Source organism: Pristiophorus japonicus, chromosome 1 (assembly GCF_044704955.1).
Source record: "Pristiophorus japonicus isolate sPriJap1 chromosome 1, sPriJap1.hap1, whole genome shotgun sequence".
NCBI lineage: Eukaryota > Metazoa > Chordata > Chondrichthyes > Pristiophoridae > Pristiophorus > Pristiophorus japonicus.
In genome coordinates this window covers 234,449,626-234,461,653 of record NC_091977.1, presented here as the reverse complement: position 1 = coordinate 234,461,653, position 12,028 = coordinate 234,449,626, and positions in this window count along the sequence as shown.

Genomic DNA, 12,028 nt, shown 5'->3' with positions numbered 1-12,028 from the left:
TCTGGTCAAATCTCGGACCTTCCTGAGGTTGTATGATGCAGTACCTCAGCACATGATGCCTTTACCCTTTGAAAGATGCAACTCACTCAATACGCAGGTTTGATAGGGTAGATGCAGAGAAGATGTTTGCAACTTTCCATATGCCCTCGCTCTCTCCTCCCTGGCAGTCCCTTGCCCACCAGGCCCATGCTCATCAAGCTCAGGTAAAAATCAATCCCAGCAACATCTCAACATCTGTCCTCAGGAATTTCCAGACCCTACGAAGGTGCGTTGCAATGGCGTCTGATGACCTTTTTTGGCAGTTGAGGCATAGCTGTACATGGCTAACTATGCCAGCATGTTACTATGGAAATGGGCATGCACAGTGAATTTTATTTTATTGTCATTGTGAAAACAAGGATGAAGAATAGAGCCAGGTCCTTGTCTTGAGTTGGTTCTTCCCGACATGCAATTCATAAACCTCCATCCCTCCTCTAATCTCACAACCCAGGCCTCTCTCTACCCATGCAGTGCCATCAAGTTCCTACCTAAGATGGTAATCGGGGTTCTACTTATATCATAAGACCCCGATTTCACATTAAGAGTCCTACCACCTGAAACAGGCGGGTGCTTTGGACGCCCGGCAGTAGGCCACTTTTAAAATGTCACCAATGTTAATGGAGCAATAAGGCTACTGACTCCATTTTGAGGCCATTTACGCCAGGCAAAAGCACTCAAAATCGAACCTAATATTTGTTAAATATACTTAATTGTTGTAGTTCAAATGTAATATCAATATCTGTCTCCAAATACTATGGGAATATTATAGAATACCTTTTCCCTCATTCACCTCTGTCCTTTGGTCAGCAGAAACCAGGCTGGGCCATTAGAATCACAGAAAAATCATAGAAATTTATGGCACACAAGGAGGCCATTCAGCCCATCCTGTCTGCTGGATGAAAAAGAGCTATCCAGCCTAATCCCACTTTCCAGCTTCTGGCCTGCAGCCTTGTAGGCTATGTAACTATATTATAACATTAAATAGTAGCCTTCAAAAGAGAATTGGATAAATATTTGAAGGAGAAAAAATTGCAGGGATTTGGGGAAAGAGCCTGGGGCGGGGGGTGGGCGGGGAGGTGGAACTAGCTGGATTGCTCTTTGAAGGAAACTCCATGGGCCGAATGGTCTCCTTCTTCAGTTATTGGTTATCTGATGTGTACAAAACTAAATGAGTTTAATAGTAATAATCTTAATTTTTTGGAGGATACAGCCTACTTCTTCCATTTTACCAATCAGCGATGGAAACATCATTCTCCATTTCTGTGACTATCAGAGTCTGGGGAATTTGACTCGACTCCAAATGGATACAATGATACTTTATTTAAGACTTGTAAAATTTAACATATTACAGTACATGAGCGATAGTTTACAGAACCAAGCGGAAAGAATATTACCTGTTCCGTCCTGGTAGAAGTGTGCCTCTTGATGTTACGCAGTAGGTCAGTTCCCTTCTTTCTTGGACACTTGCATCGCCTCTCGCTTTGAAACCTTCTACACTAAACAGCCTGGAGCATTTTCCTTTACACAACAGAAAACGGAACTAGACACAGCCTAAACCAATAAGAACATAAGAAATAGGAGCAGGGGTAGGCCATTTGGCCCCTCGACCCTGCTCCGCCATTTAATGGGCCTAAAATTGAGGTCGGAGGCTTCCTTCGCACAAATGCCTCCGACCCGAAAAAATCTACGAAAGTACCTGGTGGTCCCGGAAGAACGTAGGATCCCAGTCTGAGGCTTAGATTCGCTGTGCTGCGCATGGAGAGATGCCTTTCAGTACATAAATCCAGGCTGGAGTCACGTGGGCCTGGATAACCGCAATCACAATGCAGTATTCTCATTGATAAAAATGGGAACTCCGTTTGTACGAGTTCCCACTATCAATGAGAAAAACTCCTAAAACACAAAACACAGTATAATTAATAAATAAAACACCTCACATATTTAAAATTAATTGTAATTAAATGTTTTAGAAAAAATATATATTTTTATAATTTTTTTTAATGTGTTTTAATAGTGTTAAAAATAAACTTATCTTAATGGACAGGGATTTTAACTATAAAATGTGCATTTAAATGTAATTTTTATATGTTTTGAAACTCTTACAATGGTAAAAGTAGGCTATGCGCCTGCTTTCACCAGGCACAAAAGTTTGAAGGACATTCACTGAGCATGAGATGGGCAAATAGCCCAATCTCACCTGTGTGAATGTCCTTCTCACGAGATTGCAGAAGATCTGTCAAGAGAAATCTTTGACAGATCGGTAAAAACTGTTTTCAGCGCATGTGCGAAAACCTCGCTAGGTCCGTGCGCACTACGTACAGACCTGGCGACGCCGGAATTTTTGGCCCCATAAGATCATGGCTGATCTGATATTAGGCTTAGTGCCACTTTCCTGCCCGCTCCCCATAACCCTTCACTCCCTTATCATTCAAAAATCTGTCTATCTCCACCTTAAATATATTCAATGACCCAGCCTCCACAGCTCTCTGAGACAGAGAATTCCACAGATTTACGACCCCCTGAGAAGAAATTCCTCTTCATCTCAATTTTAAATGGGCGGCCCCTTATTCTTAAACTATGCCCCCTAGTTCTAGATTCCCCCATGAGTGGAAAAATCCTCTCTGCATCTACCATGTCGAGCCCCCTTACATGTTTCAATAAGATCACCTCTCATTGTTCTAAACGCCAATGAGTATAGGCCCAACCTGCTCAACCTTTCTTCATAAGTCAACTCCTTCATAAGAACATAAGAAATAGGAGCAGGAGTAGGCCATACAGCCCCTCGAGCCTGCTCCGCCATTCAATAAGATTATGGCAGGTGAGGCATAGCTGTACATGGCTAACTATGCCAGCATGTTACTATGGAAATCAACCTAGTGAACCTTCTCTGAACTGCCTCCAATGCAAGTATATCGCTCCTTAAATACGGAGACCAAAACAGTACACAGTACTCTAGGTGTGGTCTCACTAATACCCTGTACAGTTGTAGCAAGACTTCCCAATTTTTTACTCCATCCCCCTTGCAATAAAGGCCAACATTCCATTTGCCTTCCTGATTACTTGCTGTACCTGCATACTAACTTTTTGTGTTTCATGCACAATGACCCCCAGGTCTGTACTGCAGCATTTTGTAATCTCCATTTAAATAATAATTAGCTTTTTCATTTTTCCTGCCAAAGTAGATACCTAATACTTTCACACATTATTCTCCATCTGCCAAATGTTTGCCCACTCACTCAGCCTGTCTATAACCCTTTGCAGATTCTTTGTGTCCTCCTCATAACTTGCTTTCCCACCCATCTTTGTATCATCAGCAAACTTGGCTACATTACACTCGGCACCTTCATCAAAGTCATTAAAGCCACAAATGGTTCTCTCTTCTCTTAAAGTCAGCACATACCACACTTCTCTTCTGTTCTCATCAAAGTCGCAAATTACATTCTTTGTGACTATGACAAAGGTAAACTATCCATCCTCAGCCTTCTCAACTTGTCTGTAGCCTTTGACACGGTTGACCACTCCATCTTCCTCCAATGCCTCTCCACCATCGTCCTTATTTAAGCAGGGATATTCTTCCATTGGAGGCAGTTCAGAGAAGGTTCACTAGGTTGATTTCTGAGATGAAGGGTTGTCTTATGAAAAAAGATTGAGCAGGTTGGGCCTATAGTCATTGGAGTTTAGAAGAATGAAAGATGATCTTATTGAAATGTATAAGATTATGAGGGGGTTTGACAGGGTAGATGCAGAGAGGATATTTCCCCTCATAGGAAATCTAGAACAAGGGGGCATAGTTTCAGAATAAGGGGTCGCCCATTTAAAACTGAGATGAGGAATTTCTTCTCTGAGGGTCGTGAATTTGTGGAATTCTCTACCCCAGAGTGCTGTGGGAGCTGGGTCATTGAATATATTTAAGGTGGAAATAAACAGATTTTTGAATGATAAGGGAGTCAAGGGTGAAGAAATTTCCCGTCAATTGTTTACCAATTACTTTAAATCTATGCTGCCTGATTGTTGACCCCTCTACTAAGGGAAATAGGTCCGTCCTATCCACTCTATCTAGACCCCTCATAATTTTATATACCTCAATAAGGTCTCCCCTCAGCCTCCTCTGTTCCAATGAAAACAGCCCAGCCTATCCAATCTGTCCTTATAGCTAAAATTCTCCAGTCCAGGCAACATCCTCACAAATCTCCTCTGTACCTTCTCTAGTGCAATCACATCTGTTATGTCATTAATACTCTTATGAATGACACCACGAGGTCTAGTATTGTACTTGAGCTGTTGTGATCTTAGTCCCATTTATTGTAACTCTAGAGTGAGGCACAAGCATGGTGGGCAGCCTTTTATACTGGGCCCTGAACACCTATGAGGTGATTCTCAGATCTCCCACCGCAGTGCCCTCTGGTGGCACACCTTATGTGACTATACAGTTAGTATACATGGTCTACATACATGACATCACTTCCCCCCAAGTCGTTAATGCAAATTGATTTGTACCTTGATGGTAACTTGGGCTTTGTTCTTCCTGGTTGACCATTGGAGGGTTGCTTCTAGCTTGGATGGGTTGGTAGTGAGATTTGTTGCCAGTGGAGGTCCCTGTGGTTTCAGGTTGTGAGTCCATGACTACTCCATTCTCCCCCCTCCCCCCACACAGAGATCATGTTAATGGCCCGTTACATGTAAGTTGCATTCAAGTTCATTACATGGGTTTTATATTTACATCTTGATACATTTGTTGGGTGGATTACAGTTGCGTTTCTTTTTGTGTGGTACATTTACATGATAAGTACCAGTATATCAGTACAGCTTCACAAGGACAATCTAGTTCCAGCACGGCCGGAAGAGATTCAGGTCGTCTGGTAGTGGCACAGCGCCCAATGCTAGTGGGTCTGTGGGCAAGGTGAGCTCATTTTGCTCGAGTTGCCGGAGCTCAGGGCTCTTGCCGTTGCTCCTACTGTCAGGCAGGCCCAAAGACAGCTGATGTGTCTGTGACCTCCCTATCCTTTTCGTTTGCACAGTGTCACTGCTGCTCCCTGGGAAGCGGTCTGAGCAAGTGAGTGTTTCGTCTAAGTGATGGAGGGGCTGCCTTGTCTTGTCTAGCAGTTCGCAGGGGACTGTTGACTCGCTTTCCTTGAGGGCACCGTTGTGAGCACTCTCTAGTTTGGGATCCTGGCTGGTCCAGGTCACATTTGGAGGAGCCGTTGCGGGTGACCCTTCGCTCTTGGGCATTGCCGCGGTGGCGAGTGGATTTGTGGGCTGCGCCTTTTCCACCCGGGTGGTGGCCGACTGTGAGCATAGGCGCAATTTACTGTTTCTGGCCCGTGGTCGTTCATGCCATGGGGTGCCTGCAATGTTAAACCGATCTGAGGCAGGGTATCACTACCGGTGCCTCTGCTTTCCGGGGATCGTTTACTCTGCAGCTTGTCTACTTCTGTCAGCTGTGGGGACACTTTATGATACATCGTTCTGGTCCCGGGAACACAGGCTACAGCATTGGGTAGCCCGCTGGACCTGTATACGACTGTTAGGTGTTAGCCCGCTACATTGGCTGATTGCAATTTGCACCCGACATCGCTCAACAACATTTTGCTCGTTACAACATTTTGCTGGACTTTTACATTGGTTACGAATTTCAAGCAGTTCTTTCAAAAATGGCGGGTTGCTGGCCTCCTTTAAAATGGCCTTACTACTTTTACCACGTGTCGTTGTTCCATTAGCGCTGCACCTCATGGTTTGGACGCCATCTTTTCCCTGTCCATTATGTCGACTGCCGCAATCTTCTTTCTCAGGAATTCTGCCACTGAAGCTGGGAAGGCGCCCTCAGATCCAATCTTCCTCCCCAGGAGTCCTGCCACTGAAACCAGGAGGTGCGTTCGGGTCGTTTCGGCCGGATCATCGCCACGTAGTCGTGATAAGCGGTCTGTGCCTCGGGGGCTGTGCGGATCTGCTCTCCAGTGCATAGTCCAACCGAAGGTGGAGGCTTGCTCTGCCTCTGAGCACAGGGGACGTCGATCGCTGGAGGGATGAAGTCTTCCCAGTTCCAATGAATCTTCCCCATCTATCTTCTTCCAAGTAGCGTTGATCCATCACCTGAAACAATCCACAATGGTAAATTGTGCACCGCGCTATCATGGGATACACTTACATCCGCACTACCAACAACTGATATCACTTCCTTAGTGTAGGTGCGCAGCTTTGCCTGAACCGGGATCAGCTTAGGTCATTCAATTTGATCGTTCCATAGCCTCTTAAAGGCTTCCTGGCTCATTACTGACTGACTCGCCCCCGTGTCCACTTCCATGAAGACTGGAACACCATTTATCTTGACTTCCATTATCACTGGAGGACAATTTGTGGTGCAGGTATATACTCCATAAACTTCGTCCTGGGACTGAGCTGCCTCTCTAGCCATCTCCTCATAATCCGCGCTGGATTCACAGCCATCTGCTGACTCCTCTTCCACGTGGTGAGTCACAGCTCTTTTGCACATTCACTGGAGGTGGTCCTTTGTGCTCTAGCCTTTGCACACATAGTCTCTGAACCGACACTGATGAGCCCTGTGATTACCTCCGCAACGCCAGCATGGTGCTACTCGACTTACGTTTGCACCCCTCAGCAGACTCTGAGTTAAAAGACTCGGGGGCCTGTACGCTCTGCCATGTTCAACAGTTTTGCATGTGAAAGGCGCCATACTATTTACAGTACTTTCTGGGTTTGAGTCCTGAGAGTGAGTCATCACCTGCTTGGAGCTGCAGCTTGAGGTCATGAATGCTTGGTTGATGCTGATGGCCTTCTGCAGAGTGACGGTGGTTTCGGCAGACAGTAGCCTGTGAAGAAGGGCCTTATGACCGATGCCAATTACGAAGATGCCCTGCAACACATCGGCGACGGATGCACCGAATTCACACGGTCCTGCCAGCCTCTTGAGGTCGGCAATGTACTTCTCGATTTCCTGGCCCTCGGATGGCGGTGTGTATAAAATCGATGCCTGGCCGTGAGGATACTCTCCTTCGGTTTGAGTTGGTCCCGAATTAGCACTTTCAGCTCCTCGTATGACTTGGTGGTTGTTTTCTCTGGTGCAAGCAAGTCCCTAACGAAGCCGTAGACCGCGGGCTCACAACTGGTCAACAGGATAGCTCTGCGATTATCTGCCAGCATGGTCGGATCATGGCCTACCAGGTCATTTGCTACGAAATATTAGTCGAGCCGCTCCGTAAAGGCTTCCCAATCTTCACCCTCTAAGAACTTTTCTAATGCACCAACGTTAGTCATTTTTGCATGAAAGTTCGTAATCTCGTCGCCAGTTGTTATGTCTTTAATACTCTTATGAATGATTCCACGAGGTCTAGTATTGTATTTGAGCTGTTGTGACCTTAGTTTCATTTATTGTAACTCCAGAGTGAGGCACAAGCATGGTGGGCAGCCTTTTATACTGGGCCCTGCACACCTATGCAGGTGACCCTCAGGTCTCCCACCGCAGTGCCCTCTGATGGCACACCTTATGTGACTATACAGTTAGTATACATGGTCTACATACATGACAACATCTTTCCTGTTGCCTGGGTTCTATTGTTATCTATCTAATCGTAGCCACAGAATCACCTGCAATGGCTTCTCTTTCTGCTCCTGCACTGTTACCTCTGGTGTCCCCCAAGGATCTATCCTTGGCCCCCTTCTATTTCTCATCTACATGCTGCCCCTTGGCAACATCATCTAAAAACACAGCATCAGTTTCCACATGTATGCTGCCAGCTCTACCTCACTACCACTTCTCTCGACCCCTGCACGGTCTCTAAATTGTCAGACTGCTTATCTGAAATCCAGTTCCGGATGAGCAGAAATTTTCTCCAATTAAATATTGGGAAGACTGAAGCCATTGTTTTTGGTCCCTGCCACAAACTCCGTTCCCTAGCCACTGACTCCAACCCTCTCCCCAACTTCTGTCTGAGGCTGAACCAGACTGTTCACAACCTTGATGTCATATTTGACCCTGAAATGAGCTTTTGACCACATATCCACAGCATAATTAAGACCACCTACCTCCGTAACATCGCCTGTCTCCGCCCTTGCCTCAGCTCATCCCTCATCCCTCATCCATGCCTTTGTTACCTCTAGACTTGACTATTCCAATGCACTCCTGGTTGGTATATGGTGTTTTGTGTGCCTCGTGTCTCTATGACTCTCCCTTGAGTCGACCCATGCTTTAAAACTCCCCGGTTCGGGTTGTTTCCCTTTGGAAGGTAAGAGCTTTTGCCAATAGTTTCTGCCTGGCCCGTCGATTAGCGGATAATCCCACAGAGAGAGACAGACCAAGGTCAGATAGGTCTCCTCCTATGCCCAATGTGCAGCGTCCCCAGTGGGATTACTGTGTTAACTGGCCGTGAGCGGATGCCACCCGGTTGATCTTCTGAATTATACCGCGAACCACAAGCCCCACAACCCCCAAGTTCAGACCCAAGGAGTTACTATGGATAGATTATAATTGACTCAGACAAAATGAAATGGTTCAGGTTGGTCAAAGATCAATTCCTTTTATTACATTCACAAAACGACAACCCCTACTCCTCTCGCTTATGGCTTAAAGAGTAGGTGACTGTGGACACTAGCTTAAAACCTTAGACGAAATACTCAACCTGTCGGTTACGCCGAACAACCTCTTTCCCAGAATCTAAGGCTAGATAATGGAAACCCTTCTAACTAAACCCCTCTCCTGATTTGGTCAGAACCCACACTTGGAAGCCTCCTCACACACACGCGTGTAAGCAAGCATCTTGGACACTTGCAGTTCCTCAGCAGCCAAAGACGCTGGTGGTCTTGGGGATTTCCAGAGGTGTATGCTGGATATAACTACCAACCCTTGTCGTTGATTCACGCGGTCCCAGGTCCGTTCAATTCTAAAGACAAAACCGTGCCCAACAGAGGCATATGATGAGGCCTAGAGAGTTATGTTCAGGCGGTATGGCAAAGCACTCACTTCGGGTGTTCCTGGAGAGTTGATGGATGTGTAGCCACGTGGGGAACCCCATTCCAGATGATAGAGAAAAAGTAAGCACTGAATCCCCCAAAGTTCAGCATATTTATACCCCGTATTGTCATGTATCTCACACTACTGCACATAACTGTATCTTACCATGCTATACATGAATGTAACTAGATATGGCCTGTAACCACAAGCATATCTTACCACCAGGGGTGCACTTGCAGGAGACACTGCAGACATGTTCCACGCAGGTATATAAAGACAGGTCTCAGGCAAGTGTGGCATTTGAGAGCTGTGAAATAAAGGTGCAGGTCCTGAGTGACCTTGACTTCAGCATGTGCCTCGTGTAAGTCTGTACTGCAGGAACAGCACTTTACAGTGGCGACGAGTTACGGTATCACAGAATCCACAGAATGGCTACCAACAGCTCAGATGAGAAATACAATGCTGGAGATAATTGGGAGGACTTTATAGAAAGGCTCCAGCAAAGCTTTGTAACCAAAGACTGGTTAGGCGACGATAAGGCAGACAAGACAAGAGCCCATCTCTTGACCAGCTGTGGCTCGAAAACATACGCCTTAATGAAGGACCTGCTGGCACCCGAGAAACCAGCAAGCAAGTCGTTTAAAAAGTTTAGAACACTGGTAAGAGACCACCTGAAGCCAGCGAGCAGCCTACACATGACCAGACACAGGTTCTACAACTACAGATGCTGTGTGGGCCAGAGCATACCCGACTTTGTGGCAGAACTTTGGAGGCTGGCTAGTTTATGTGAGTTCTCCGATGACCTAAGGAGAGAAGTACTGAGAGACTTTTTTATTGAAGGAATAGGTCACGCAGGCATATTCCGAAAGCTCATAGAGACCAAGAACTTGACCCTAGAGGCAGCAGCACTGGTTGCACAGACATTCTTGGCAGGAGAAGAAGAAACGAGGTTGATTTATACTGCAGGTACGACAACTAACGAAACATCGGAACAAGGGATTCACAGCGTGAAACAAGCCGTTACCCCCACACACAGACAAAGGCAGGAGAGCAGGCCCTCAACAGCAGGCAGTGGCGCCAGAAGCCATCAAGGGCCACAGGAACGGCCGTTCACACCTCATCAACCCACAATGCGAGCAATCAACTACAAACTGAGCGAAGCTCAAGAGAGATCAGCCTGACGCAGCTCATCCTTCGGAAACAATGGAAGCGGTCTGTGCTGGAGATGTGTGGGAAGGCACTTATCAAGGGGGTGTCGATTTCAGCATGCCATTTGCAGAAACTGCAACTATACAGGGCATCTGGCCCGCATGTGCAGAAAAACAGCAGCTCAGCTGATATACGAATCGGATGGGTCGGAAGGCGGACCAGAAGATGGTGGGGACAGTGCCTAGGACACCGAGGTACAGTGGGTCAACACGATCAATGTCCACTATTCTTACAACAAGACGCCTCCAATAATGATGAGGGTCCTACTCAACGGGATACCCATCAACATGGAACTGGATACGGGAGCGAGTCAATCTCTCATGAGCGCTCAACAATTTGAACAGCTGTGGCCGCACAAAAGCAACAGACCAAAACTCAAAAGGGTCGACACCAAACTAAGGACCTATACCAAAGAAATCGTCCCAGTCCTTGGCAGCGCCATGCTCTCAGTCACACACAAAGGGACAGTGAACCGACTTCCCCTGTGGATTGTCCCCGGAGATCTCCCAGCACTGTTGGGGAGAAGCTGGCTGGCAAAACTAAATTGGAAATGGGATGATGTTCATGTCATGTCGTCAGAGGAACGGACCACCTGCTCAACAGTTCGAAGTCGATTTGAACATCTCTTTCAGCCAGGTGTGGGCACCTTCAAAGGGGCTAAAGTTAAAATCTACATCACACAGGGTGCTAGACTGGTCCATCATAAGGCTAGAGCTGTGCCTTATGTGATGAGGGAAAAGTTTGAACATGAACTGGACAGACTTCTGCAGGAAGGCATTATCTCACCCGTGGAAATTAGCAACTGGGCAAGTCCCATCGTCCCAGTCATGAAGCCTGATGGATCCATACGAATCTGTGGGGATTACAAATCTACCATAAACAGAGTCTCCCTACAGGACCAATACCCGCTGCCCAGAGCGGAGGACCTATTTGCCACATTGGCTGGAGGAAAGCTTTTCTCGAAACTAGATCTCACATCTGCGTATATGACGCAAGAACTGACCGAAGAGTCTAAGCTACTCACCACCATCAACACACAACGAGGCCTTTTCATGTACAATCAATGCTCATTTGGCATCAGGTCGGCAGCTGCTATATTCCAGCGCAACAAGGAGAGTCTGCTCAAGTCCATCCCGGGGACGGTTGTATTTCAAGACGACATACTTATCATGGGCAGGGACACCGATTCCCATCTCCACAATTTGCAGGAAGTACTAAAGCGGTTGGATCGGGTAGGCCTAAGAGTTAAGAAATCCAAGTGTCTGTTTCTCACACCCGAGGTTGAATTTTTGGGCAGGATTGCCGCTGATGGAATCCGTCCAACAGAATCCAAAACAGAAGCAATTCGTCTGGCACCCAGGCACTGGAATGTCTCGGAACTGTGCGCCTTTCTCAGGCTACTCAATTACTTTGGGAACTTTATGCAGAACTTAAGCACGCTGCTGGAGCCTCTCCACGTGCTACTCGGGAAGGGGTGTGATTGGTTTTGGGGGGGACGTCCAGGAATGCGCCTTGAATAAGGCACGCAACCTTCTATGTTCCAACAGTGTTTTGGCTTTTTTTGATCCAGGTAAAAAGCTAGTTCTTACATGTGATGCGTCAGCATACGGGGTCGGGTGCGTTTTACAGCATATCAATGGTGCGGGTAAATTACAACCCATAGCTTATGCCTCCAGGTCACTTTCGCGGGCGGAGCGCGGGTACGGTATGGTGGAGAAGGAGGCACTCGCGTGCTTGTACGGTGTCAAAAAGATGCACCAATATCTTTTCGGGGCCAAGTTCGCATTAGAAACCAACCACAAGCCCCTCACGTCC